The sequence below is a fragment of the Argentina silus genome, assembly GCF_951799395.1.
Source record: "Argentina silus genome assembly, contig: scaffold_178, whole genome shotgun sequence".
Taxonomy (NCBI): domain Eukaryota; kingdom Metazoa; phylum Chordata; class Actinopteri; order Argentiniformes; family Argentinidae; genus Argentina; species Argentina silus.
Window position 1 is genome coordinate 53,032 of NW_028152617.1, and position 11,969 is coordinate 65,000.

The following is an 11,969-nucleotide window of genomic DNA, read 5'->3' on the forward strand; positions in this document are numbered from 1 at the left end:
TTCCACCCAGGGTAGATGTCGGCTCTAGGTGGAGGGATGGCTCGCTCTGCCTGGCCATTGGTCTGGTGGAGGAGAGGCTGACTGTGGCCCCAATGCCCTTGCAGAAGGCCTGCCACACCGGGAAGTGAATTGGGGACCACGGTCAGACACGATGAGGGGAGTTTGGGAAGGACGATGAAGTGGGCGGACTTCGAAAACCGATCAACGATGGTGAGCACCACGGTGTTACCCTGGGAGGTGGGAAGACTGGTTACGGGTCTGGGGATAGGGAGGCCTTGTAGCAGTCCAGCCGGGGGTTGATGGGATGCTTACTCCGGGCGCAAATGGTGCATGCTGCCACATACTCCCTGATGTCTGCCTCCATGGCGGGTCACCAGAATCGCCTGCAGATAAACGATAGAGTCCGGCTCACCCCCGGGTGACACGCGAACTTACTACCATGCCCCCACTCCAGGACTCAGGATCGGGATGACGGGGGGATGAAGACACATCCGGGGAGTTCGCCTCCTGGGCTGGGGTGGGCATGCTGGGCAGCCCTGACCACGGAATCGATGGCCCAGGTGACGACGCCAACCACTCGGGAGGGGGGAAGGATGGTGCCGGGGGTTGACGGAGCCACCTTTTCCGGGGCCAGGCGGGAGAGTGCATTAGCCTTGGTGTTAGTGGAGCCCGGCTTGTAGGAGATGGTAAATTCAAACCGTGTGAAGAAGAGGGCCCAGCGTGCCTGGCGTGACATGAGTCTCTTGGCCGACCGGATGTATGTCAAGTTCTTGTGGTCAGCCCAAACCGCAAAAGGTTGCTGGGCCCCCTCGAGCCAGTGTTTCCACTCCACCAAGGCTGCATATACTGCCAGCAGCTCCCGGTTGCCCACATCATAGTTTCTTTCTGACAGTGTCAGCCATTGGGATAAGTACGCACAGGGGTGGAGTCTCTGGTCCTCCGTGGACATCTGAGAAAGGACGGCCCCGAGGCCGGTGTCGGACGCATCCACCTCCACAAAGAACTGACGGGATGGGTCGGGGGAGATGAGCACCGGGGCCACCGTAAACAGACTCTTCAGGGTCGAGAAGGCGGCCTCTGCCTCTGAGGTCCAGGAGTACGGGCGGAGCGTGGAGGTGAGGGTGATCAGTGGGACGGCCACCTGGCTGAAACCCCGGATGAACCGCCTGTAGAACCCCGCGAAGCCCAGAAAACGTCTCAGCTGTTGGCGGTTCAGGGGTTGGGGCCACTCCACCATCGCCCGGATCTTCTTCTGGTCTCCGCCTTCACGAAGAGTCTGTTATCCAGGAGTCGTTGGAGGACCAGACGGATGTGCTGCTGGTGCTCCTTCTCCGTCCTGGAGAACACCAGGATGTTGTTCAGGTAGACCACCACAAAGATGTTCAACATGTCATGCAGCACGTCGTTCACCAAGGCCTGGAAGACGGCTGGGGCATTAGTGAGCCCAAAGGGCATCACTAGATACTCGAAGTGCCCAGGTGAGTGTTAAAGGCCATCTTCCATTCGTCCCCCTCCTTTATGCGCACCAGATGATACGCACTCCGGAGGTCTAGCTTGGTGAAGACGGCTGCGTGACGAAGAGGCTCGAGGGTCGAACTAAGGAGAGGGAGTGGGTATCTGTTCTTCACGGTGATGGTGTTGAGGCCTCGATAATCAATGCAGGGCCGGAGGTCTCCTCCCGGAGGTCAATGGAACAGTCGTAGGGGTGGTGAGGTGGAAGGGATAGGGCACGTTCTTTACTGAAGACCTTGGCTAGGTCAAGTTGGGGATGGGGCGACCGGTCTGGGAGGTCCGGGTGGAGAGGGGGCGGAGCGGAAGCAGTTAGCATGACACCCCACGCTCCATCCCAGGATCCTCCCAGTGGTCCAGCATACGTGGGGGTTGTGTCTCTCTAGCCAAGGTCTACCTAACACAAGGGGGGCCATGGACGAAGGGATGACATGGAGCCGGAGAGTTTCACGGTGGTTTCCCGACAGGGTGAGGGTGAGAGACACGGTGCTGTGGGTGATGGTACCCAGGGGTCGGCCGTCCAGAGCCTGGGAGTGGATAGGGGTCTCCAAAGGGAGCAGGGGAATCCCAGCCTCCTTCGCCAGTGTGGCGTCTATGAGGCTATCGTCAGCCCCAGATTCCAGGAGGGCGCCCAGGCTATAGGTCTCCTGGTTCCAGGCAAGAGTTGTGGGGATGAGCCAAGTTTGAGGGGTGCCAGGGTGGGTGTGGGTAGTATGGCTTACCAGGACCCCTCCCTCTGTCTTTTGCTGCGGGGGATCGAGGGCGAGTTGGGCAGGCCCGGATGTAGTGACCAGTCTGCCTGCAGTAAAGACAACGCTGGTCCCGGAAACGCTGCTCGCGCTCTGCTGTGGACAGATGGGACCTGCCCACCTGCATGGGTTCCTCCTCTGCTCTGGGGACTGAGGTGGTTATGGTGGGCGTCGTGGGGGTTGGGGCTCAGGGAGGTCCAGGACGGGAACTGGGGGGAGGTCGGCCGAGGGTGGTCGTCAACGCTGGAGATGGAGTCCTGTCCTGGCTGCGTTCATAGAGCCTCTCACGCAGACAGTCGTCCATCTCCAGGGCGAGAGTGACCAGCTCTTGATAGGACGAGGGGCGGTTCTTGAGGAGCCATATCGTTCAGACCTCGCTTGAACGCGCTGTGGAGCACCTTATTCCCCCAGCCGCTCTACGCCGAAAACCCCTAACCCTAACCCAGAGACCGCTTCTCCCCTATTACCCCTCTGTACTAGTTCTCTCCTGCTAATAAAATATATTTAAAAAATAATAATAATAATAATAATTAGCCTACTGGCGTTATGGCCCCTGGTGTGAGCATTGATTACTTTGTCTTATGATGACTGTTGGGTAGATGATTCACTTACTTAAACAAATGTATTATTGTAAGTCGCTTTGGATAAAGGCGTCTGCTAAATGCCATAAATGTAAAATAAATTATAGTGGGTGAGGAGGAAGGGAGCCAGAACTGTCCCCTGGGGGGTGCCAGTGCTGCTCACCACACATCCCTGCAGCCGAACAAACTGCGGCCTGTTGGTCAGGTAGTTCGTAATCCAGTAAACAATCGGGGAGTCCACCTGCATCCATTTACATTTACATTTATGGCATAGCAACTTACAACAAATCCATTTGTTTAAGTAAGTGAATCATCTATCCATCAGTCATCATAAGGTAAATTAATCAATGCTCAGACCGGGGGCCATTGGCAGTCACAATGCTAGAATTTTTTTTTTTTTATTAACTTGTACAGGAGGGTAGTGGGGGTGAAGAGGTCTTTAGGAGGGACCGTTAAGATGTAGCCTGAAGAGATGGGTCTTCAATCTATGGCGGAAGATTGGTAGTGACTCTGCAGTCATGACAGCAGTGGGGCTGACCATTGCTTGCAAGTAGGGAGAGGCTGTTCCCTTTGCCGCCCGGGTCTTGAATCTGATGCGAGCTGCTACCGGGAGCCAGGGAAGGGTGTGGAGGAGGGGAGTGACATGGGAGAATTTGGGGAGATTGAACACCAGACGGGCGGCAGCGTTCTGGATGAGCTGCAGAGGCCTGATGGTGGAGGCGGGGAGACCGGCCAAAAGTGCGTTGCAGTAGTCCTCAGCAGCTTATCCTCAAGTAGTAAAGGCTGTATGGTGTTAAATGCACTGGAGAAGTCAAAGAACATGACCCTCACAGTGCTGCCAGCCTTATCTAAATGGGAGGGAGCTCTGTGTAGCAGGTAGATGATGGCATCATCCACACCAATGTCTGCCTGGTAGGCAAACTGCAAGGGGTCCAACAAAGTCTTCACCAGGGGCCTCATGTATGCTAGCACCAGTTTTTCCATGCTCTTCATGATGTGGGATGTCAAGGCTACCGGTCTATAGTCATTCAGAGCACTGGGGTTCCTTTTCTTTGGTGCCGGTACCAGGCAAGATGTTTTCCACATTGACCTTTTACAGACTGAGGCTCAGGTAAAAGAGGTACTGGAGTACTCCACACAGCTGGTCAGGCTCACACCGTCAGGGCCCGCAGCCTTCCTGGTGCGGAGTTTCCCCAGCTCTCTCTTCACCTGAGCTGAGCTGAGGGCTAACCTTAAAAAAAGTTATGCCTAACTTCTGCCAACACATCACATGTGCCACCAGGGGAGATAGAACTTTGGACCACTGTTATATTCAGTTTAAGAATGGGTAGAAAGCTGTTTCCTGCCCTCCCTTTGGGAAATCAGACCACTCCGCCATCTTGTTGATGCCTGTTTACAAACAGAGGATCCAACAGGTAGCGGTCGTGAAGAGGGAGGGAAAGCGGTGGTCCGACCAATCAGAGGCCGTGTTACAAGACGCGCTGAGTGACGTCGACTGGGATATGTTTCAATCAAGTTCCAGCGATGTCAGCGAGTTTACAGAGACTGTCTTGGACTTCATCTCAACGTTAGCCGACAACATTGTACCAACAAGAACGGTAAAGATCTACCCCAACCAGAAACCCTGGGTCGACAGTTCCATCTGCGCCGCTCTGAGAGCCCGCACCGCTGCTTACAACTCCGGCCTGGAATCCGGCAGCATGGAGGAGTATAAAGCGGAGTCCTACAAACTGCGGAGGGCGGTGAAAGCTGCCAAGAGGAGATATGCAGACAGAATGCAGGCGCAGATGGAGAACAACGACACCAGGGGCCTATGGCGAGGACTACAGTCTATTACAGACTACCGGAACACACCCCCCTCAACCGGAAATGCAGATGCCTCCCTAGCCGAAGACCTGAACTCTTTTTATGCACGGTTTGAGGCTGGCAACACCACCGCTAGCGCGCCGGCTAACAACAACAACGTCAGAGTGCTGGCTAGCGCGGCTGATGGGAGTTCACATGCTGGGGCACAGCAAGCACTCTCCGTGACGGAACACGACGTGAGGAGGGCTCTGCTGAAGGTGAATACTAGGAAAGCTGCTGGCCCGGATGTCATACTTGGGCGAGTACTGAGGACCTGTGCTAACCAGCTAGCTCCTGTGTTCACTACCATATTCAACCTATCATTGGCTAATTTAGTAGTTCCCACCTATTTTAAAAGATCCTCCATTGTCCCTGTGCCCAAGATCACCTCCCCAGCCTGCTTGAATGACTACAGACCCGTGGCTCTAACCTCAGTGGTCATGAAGTGCTTTGAGAGGCTGATTAAGGAATACATCTGCTCCTCCCTCCCTCCGACCTTGGACCTGCTGCAGTTCGCATACCGACCAAATAGATCCACGGACGATGCAGTCTCCCAGGTCCTCCACACTACTCTCTCTCACCTTGACAGTCAGAAGGGGGGCTATGTGAGAATGCTGTTCATAGACTACAGTTCAGCGTTCAACACCATAGTCCCCACCAGACTGGCTGAAAAGATGATTGGATTAGGACTGAACATTCCCCTGTGTGCCTGGATCCTGGACTTCCTGATGGCCAGGCCACAGGTGGTCAGGGTGGGTAGACACACCTCCAGCATACTCATCCTGAGCTGCGTCCTTAGCCGCCTCCTCTACTCCCTGTACACCCACGACTGTGTGGCTAAGTCCAGCAACAACTCCATCATCAAGTTTGCAGACGACACAGTTGTGGTGGGGCTGATCTCAGATAACAATGAGGAAGCCTACCGGAACGAGGTGGCGGACCTGTCACTCTGGTGTCAGGAGAATAGCCTCATCCTGAATGTCTCCAAGACAAAGGAGCTGATTGTGGACTTCAGGAGAGCACAACATCCAAGGGCCTACACGCCGCTGGACATCGGTGGGACTGCTGTGGACAGGGTGAGCAGTTTTAAATACCTGGGAGTCCACATCACAGAAGACCTGACCTGGACTACCCACATCAGTACACTAGTGGGAAAGGCAAGGCAACGCCTGTTCCATCTCAGGCAGCTGAGGAAATTCAAAGTTTCCCGGAGGATCCTTCAGTCCTTCTACTCTGGAGCTGTGGAGAGCATCCTGGCTGGCAATATCACCGTCTGGTACGGTAACAGCACGGCCCAGGACAGGCGAGCTCTGCAAAGGGTGGTACGCCTGGCAGAAAAGACCATGGGAGCTCCAACCCCCCCTCTCCATGTCCTGTACACCAGGAGGTGTAGGACCAGAGCCTACAGGATAATGAAGGATCCTCACCACCCGAAAAACTGACTGTTCCAGCTGCTGCGGTCAGGCAAACGCCTTTGCTGTCTTGCAGCAAGAACAGAGAGTTTCTTCCCCCATCATCAACGATGACCCCACCAGTGCCCCCCTCAAGTCACTCACACACTCACTGACATCATAACACATATGCATACACATAGTTATCCATTGCAGACTCATCCTCCACTGTAATTATCTGTACTGTCAACCTGTCATTGCCATTGTATATTGCCATATTGGGGGGGGGTGGTCTGGGGGGGGGGGGGTGGTGGTCTGGGGGGGGGGGTGGTCTGGGGGGGGGGTGGTGGTGGTCTGGGGGGGGGGGGGCGTTGGCTGTGTCAGTGGTGTCAGGGGGCAGAATGATGGGGGGCTCTGAAGAGTTGTTAAGTGAGGAAATGGTGGGGCTGGAGGAGGAGGGGAATGGAGGAGAGGTGTGAATGGAGTCAGAGGGGCTGGAGAGGGAGAGGGAAGGGAGAGGGTACCGGATGGGACAAAGGGGTAGGTGAGAGGTGTGAATGGGTCCAGACAGGACAGGGGGAGGGGAGGGGGGCTGGTCCGGTAGCTGAGCAGGTCTAGAGGAGCTGGGGGTGGAGAAGGAGAAGGAGGATGGCGTGGAGAGTTGTTGGTGGAGCTGCAGGAGGGAGACAATGAGCCCCCCCAGTCAAACCTGTTGAAGAGCTGGTTCAACTCGTTGGGCCTGTCCAGATCTCCAGCCACTCCAGGGTCGTTAGCCTGCTTGTCGCCGGTGATCTTACTCACGCTGCTCCACACCTCTCTTGTGTTGTTGTCCTGCAGGCTGTCCTCCATCTTCCGCCTGTAGCATGGATGAGAGGACATGTGGGTTATGGAGGAGAGGAGAGGACATGAGGGTTATGGAGGAGAGGACATGAGGGTTATGGAGGAGAGGACATGGGGGTTATGGAGGAGAGGACATGAGGGTTATGGAGGAGAGGAGAGGACATGAGGGTTATGGAGGAGAGGACATGGGGGTTATGGAGGAGAGGACATGGGGGTTATGGAGGAGAGGACATGAGGGTTATGGAGGAGAGGACATGGGGGTTATGGAGGAGAGGACATGGGGGTTATGGAGGAGAGGACATGAGGGTTATGGAGGAGGGGGGTTCATGGGGGTTATGGAGGAGGGGGGTTCATGGGGGTTATGGAGGAGAGGACATGGGGGTTATGGAGGAGAGGACATGGGGGTTATGGAGGAGAGGACATGGGGGTTATGGAGGAGAGGACATGAGGGTTATGGAGGAGGGGGGTTCATGGGGGTTATGGAGGAGGGGGGTTCATGGGGGTTATGGAGGAGAGGACATGGGGGTTATGGAGGAGAGGACATGGGGGTTATGGAGGAGGGGGGTTCATGGGGGTTATGGAGGAGGGGGGTTCATGGGGGTTATGGAGGAGAGGACATGGGGGTTATGGAGGAGGGGGGTTCATGGGGGTTATGGAGGAGGGGGGTTCATGGGGGTTATGGAGGAGAGGACATGGGGGTTATGGAGGAGGGGGGTTCATGGGGGTTATGGAGGAGAGGACATGGGGGTTATGGAGGAGAGGACATGGGGGTTATGGAGGAGAGGACATGGGGGTTATGGAGGAGGGGGGTTCATGGGGGTTATGGAGGAGAGGACATGGGGGTTATGGAGGAGGGGGGTTCATGGGGGTTATGGAGGAGAGGACATGGGGGTTATGGAGGAGGGGGGTTCATGGGGGTTATGGAGGAGGGGGGTTCATGGGGGTTATGGAGGAGAGGACATGGGGGTTATGGAGGAGAGGACATGGGGGTTATGGAGGAGGGGGGTTCATGGGGGTTATGGAGGAGGGGGGTTCATGGGGGTTATGGAGGAGGGGGGTTCATGGGGGTTATGGAGGAGGGGGGTTCATGGGGGTTATGGAGGAGGGGGGTTCATGGGGGTTATGGAGGAGGGGGGTTCATGGGGGTTATGGAGGAGAGGACATGGGGGTTATGGAGGAGGGGGGTTCATGGGGGTTATGGAGGAGGGGGGTTCATGGGGGTTATGGAGGAGAGGACATGGGGGTTATGGAGGAGGGGGGTTCATGGGGGTTATGGAGGAGGGGGGTTCATGGGGGTTATGGAGGAGGGGGGTTCATGGGGGTTATGGAGGAGGGGGGTTCATGGGGGTTATGGAGGAGAGGACATGGGGGTTATGGAGGAGGGGGGTTCATGGGGGTTATGGAGGAGGGGGGTTCATGGGGGTTATGGAGGAGGGGGGTTCATGGGGGTTATGGAGGAGGGGGGTTCATGGGGGTTATGGAGGAGAGGACATGGGGGTTATGGAGGAGGGGGGTTCATGGGGGTTATGGAGGAGGGGGGTTCATGGGGGTTATGGAGGAGGGGGGTTCATGGGGGTTATGGAGGAGGGGGGTTCATGGGGGGTTCATGGGGGTTATGGAGGAGGGGGGTTCATGGGGGGTTCATGGGGGTTATGGAGGAGGGGGGTTCATGGGGGTTATGGAGGAGGGGGGTTCATGGGGGTTATGGAGGAGGGGGGTTCATGGGGGTTATGGAGGAGGGGGGTTCATGGGGGGTTCATGGGGGGTTCATGGGGGTTATGGAGGAGGGGGGTTCATGGGGGGTTCATGGGGGGTTCATGGGGGGTTCAGTTCATTTCAGGAGGAAAGTTACACTAGTCATCACCTCTTAGCATGCGTATCTGCAGCTGTGTGTGTGTGTGTGTGTGTGTGTGTGTGTGTGTGTGTGTGTGTGTGTGTGTGTGTGTGAGTGTGTGTGTGTGTGTGTGAGTGTGTGTGCGTGTGTGAGTGTGTGTGTGTGCGTGTGGTGACAGACCCCGGAGTTGCCACGAAACCAAGACAAATAATAATATGATTCACAACCAAAGGAATGAAATAACAATCAGGGTTTTATTGAGGTTCCAGAGGAGAGGGAGAGAGAGTCCATGGTGGGTTCCAGAGGAGAGAGAGAGAGAGAGTCCATGGTGGGTTCCAGAGGAGAAGGGGAGAGGGAGAGAGTCCATGGTGGGTTCCAGAGGAGAGGGAGAGAGAGTCCATGGTGGGTTCCAGAGGAGAAGGAGAGAGGGAGAGAGAGTCCATGGTGGGTTCCAGTTAATCCGTATTCCTGGAGAATCGTCGGGGTCGAGAGCTGGGGTCGGTACACGGGCAGATTCTCTTACGGTCCAGGTCGGGTCTTTCAGCGGGGTAATCAGACAGTCGAGGTTCGGTCCAGAAGCGGGTTCTCCTAATCAAACAAAGATCACAATGATGAATGGCACACAGCACTGTAACTTGACTTCTCATACTACTCACTCTTCTCCAGGTGGACTTCCCTCGCGGTTCTCTGCCTGGGCTGAGGGCCACGCCTCTCCTGGGCTGAGGGCCACGCCTCTCCTGGGCTGAGGGCCACGCCTCTCCTGGGCTGAGGGCCGCGCCTGTCCTTGTACCACGGCCACTCAGCACGGTGATTCCTCTCAGGTGCGCTGTGATTCTCCGGTGATTCTCTGTGATGCGCCGGTACAGCTCGTTGAGTAGGAAGCCCTAATATGGGCATGGGTTGGAGCCAGCGTGCTGCCACATACCTGCCCTCTATAACCACACCCCTCCTTACTCCCAGCCGGCTGCCACAGAGTGTGTGTGTGTGTGTGTGTGTGTGTGTGTGTGTGTGTGTGTGTGTGTGTGTGTGTGTGTGCCTGCGTGCCTGCAAGCCTGCGTGCATGAACGTTATCCTTCACTAGCTGGGAGGAAGACACAAAACCAACCCAAGATCAGTGTCTGTCCGGTAGAGCAGTTCCCCTCCTGGCCAACAGAGGCACTGGTTTAGCAGACGTAAACATTGGTGCTTTTCTATGGCATGGACATTTGGAACATGCATCCGTATATTGGGGTGAGCTGAACCGAGATACAGTGAAAACAACATTATTAGAGATATGCGTACAACATTATTAGAGATATGCATACAACATTTTCAGGGTTTTTATATTTAAAAGTGAGATGACTAATGGTGTGATATGTTTATATATATATATATAGACTCACCGGCCACTTTATTAGGTACACCTTGCTAGTACCGGGTTGGACCCCTTTTGCCTTCAGAACTGACTTCATTCTTTGTGGCATAGATTCAACAAGGTGCTGGAAACATTCCTCACAGATTTTGGTTCATATTGACATGATACCATCACACAGTTGCTGCAGATTTGTCGGCTGCACATCCATGATGCGAATCTCCCGTTCCACCACATCCCAAAGGTGCTCTATTGGATTGAGATCTGGTGACTGTGGAGGCCATTGGAGGACAGTGAACTCATTGTCATGTTCAAGAAACCAGTTTGAGATGATTTGAGCTTTGTGACATGGCGTGTTATCCTGCTGGAAGTAGCCATCAGAAGATGGGTACACTGTGGTCATAAAGGGATGGACATGGTCAGCAACAATACTCAGGTAGGCTGTGGCGTTTAAACGATGCTCAATTGGTACTAAGGGGCCCAAAGTGTGCCAAGAAAATATCCCCCACACCATTACACCACCACCACCAGCCTGAACCGGAGGCAGGATGGATCCATGCTTTCATGTTGTTTACGCCAAATTCTGACCCTACCATCTGAATGTCACAGCAGAAATCGAGACTCATCAGACCAGGCAACGTTTTTCCAATCTACTATTGTCCAATTTTAATGAGCCCGTGCAAATTTTAACCTCAGTTTCCTGTTCTTAGCTGACAGGAGTGGCACCCGGTGTGGTCTTCTGCTGCTGTAGCCCATCTGCTTCAAGGTTCAACGTGTTGTGCGTTCAGAGATGGTCTTCTGCATACCTTGGTTGTAACGAGTGGTTATTTGAGTTACTGTTGCCTTTCTATCATCTTGAACCAGTCTGGTCATTCTCCTCTGACCTCTGGCATCAACAAGGCATTTTCTCCCAGAGAACTGCCGCTCACTGGATATTTTCTCTTTTTCGGACCATTCTCTGTAAACCCTACAGATGGTTGTGTGTGAAAATCCCAGTAGATCAGCAGTTTCTGAAACACTCAGACCAGCCCGTCTGGCACTGTGGTATACTCCTACTTTTACTGGAGTAGAACTGTTACTAAAAAGGCATGAGACGGAGGAGTGGTTCTTGTGGGTAATTGTGTTCTTGTCAGAACCAGAACACACCAGGTATAGAAGGGATATGTGACGGTATCTTGTCAGAACCAGAACACACCAGGTATAGAAGGGATATGTGACGGTATCTTGTCAGAACCAGAACACACCAGGTATAGAAGGGATATGTGACGGTATCTTGTCAGAACCAGAACACACCAGGTATAGAAGGGATATGTGACGGTATCTTGTCAGAACCAGAACACACCAGGTATAGAAGGGATATGTGGCGGTATCTTGTCAGAACCAGAACACACCAGGTATAGAAGGGATATGTGACGGTATCTTGTCAGAACCAGAACACACCAGGTATAGAAGGGATATGTGACGGTATCTTCGAAGGGACAAACTTAGATGGCCAATACATAACAGGCACCAACAACCATGCCACGTTCAAAGTCACTTAAATCACCTTTCTTCCCCATTCTGATGCTCGGTTTGAACTTCAGCAGGTCGTCTTGACCAGGTCTACATGCCTAAATGCATTGAGTTGCTGCCATGTGATTGGCTGATCAGATATTTGCGTTAACGAGCAGTTGAACAGGTGTATCTAATAAAGTGGCCGGTGAGTGTATATATATATATATAGAGAGAGAGAGATAGATAGATAGATATGTTATTTATTATGTAACACATATGTTTATGTGATCTGTTATCTAACACATGAAATACTTGCAGCTGAAACCGTTAGCGTTCTGATGTCACAATGAAATGTTTTTAGTTTTTTTTAGACAC